We start from the raw sequence: 1,582 nt of genomic DNA on the forward strand, positions 1-1,582 counted from the left end.
GTCTGACATTGTTGCCTGGATACCTACATGGGGAAGCAGATATGGGTACCCAGTTCCTATCCTGCATGCCCCTTAGAGCGGAACAATAACAACACTAAACTAGAAACACAAACTAAAATTATCCTTCCAGAGCAAGGTATGCAGAAAAGATGTGAGGCTGCTGTACACAGGGACAAGTGTCCAGATGGAATCTCATGTGATGATCTGGTGCCTGGCAGAGGATCAATGGCCAAGGCTCTAATGGGGCACATCAAAGTTTCTCTGCAGTTCAGAAAGACAACCAGGGCCTGACTCTGTGGTTGCTGTACCGGTGTGGAGCATCTGCCAAGAATGGACACCAGCATCTGTAGACAAAGGAGAGGCTGCCACACTTTTGTACTGCATGCTGAACCATTAAAACAATAGCCAATCCACTACTGAGGAGTGTGCACAGTGACACAGGATTCTCCACAGACTCCATTCACAAGAACAGGGCCTGTTTTGTAGCCACCCAAAGCATGTGATGAACAGGCAAAAGGACCTAAGCAGAAGCCTTCAATCCCTGCACCCCAAGACCAAATAATACTCATTCTCATAGGCCACATAAGCTGGTCCTTGTTCCTCTTCCTTCCCCCATTTGTTCTATCTCTTATCAAGAAGAAAACATTTTCTTCTGATGCTCAGAATTGAATCTTGTTCCACAATTCAAGAAACACGTGTGAAAAGAAGATCTGGACCTCTCTGTCCTCACTTGTCTGTATGGACTTTTGGGTTGAACAATCTCTTGAAGATCCTGTGCCAGCCTCAGGATCGCCTGAGAGGCTGTGTTGTCTATATCTACTGCAGAAACACTTGAGCTAATAGACTGTCCAGTGACAAAGCCATTCTGCCCTTGACAATGACGTGATGATTCTCCTGTCTCCATATGAACACACCCAGCCTGCCCCAACACTGTGCAGTTGTCACTAAGGGCACATTAAGGAGAAGAGGACCATGAGAGTAGGATGCTGGGTGCAAAAAATAATAATAATAATTGAGTCATCTTCTAATGCTGACAAAGAAGCTGAGGCCCCAAAGGACGTAGATTTCAAGTGTGAGAGCTGAGTGTTACTTCTGGATCAGTGTCAACGCCAGCACACAGGAATCCACTGGCTTCGTATGGTGGATGCTTCTGACCAGATTGGGAGAGTGGTAAGTTCCTGGGGTGCACTGAACATGCACTCACTCTGTATAGGTGCACAGCGAATGAAATAACCTTGTCTCCCTGGGCAACAGGGCCCAAATAAGAAAAATAGCATGCATGGGCTTCTCCATTTGGAAAAGGGGTGGGGGTGGGTACAGACTGTGTATGTATCCTGACCTCTTGAAAGGCATGCAGTCTGGGAGAGAAGCTTGGATCACTGTGAAACATGCTGTCTGCCAGTATCAGAATCCTTCCTGCAAGGAGAACTTCAGAAGGGAGAGGGGTGCCCAGGACATGCATATATACTGACCTCTTGAAGGTCACCCAGTTTGATAGGGAACCTCTAAGGCCTGAATTACTGTGAAACCTGCTGTCTGCAAGTATTAGAATCCTTCCCAAGAGCAAAATACACTCCCAAAC

At 46.8% G+C, this 1,582-nt stretch overlaps 1 long non-coding RNA gene across 1 annotated transcript in view; it reads left to right on the forward strand.

The window, feature by feature from the left end:
* Positions 1–6: 6 nt before the first annotated feature.
* LOC116076105 overlaps positions 7–1,582 on the forward strand; it is a 5,146-nt gene continuing 3,570 nt past the window's right edge. Inside the window, exon 1 of the long non-coding RNA XR_004112813.1 lies at positions 7–1,170. This is a non-coding gene — a long non-coding RNA (uncharacterized LOC116076105). The remainder of the gene's footprint in view (positions 1,171–1,582) is intronic.

This window comes from Mastomys coucha, unplaced genomic scaffold, assembly GCF_008632895.1.
Source record: "Mastomys coucha isolate ucsf_1 unplaced genomic scaffold, UCSF_Mcou_1 pScaffold4, whole genome shotgun sequence".
In the NCBI taxonomy this organism is placed as follows: Eukaryota; Metazoa; Chordata; class Mammalia; order Rodentia; family Muridae; genus Mastomys; species Mastomys coucha.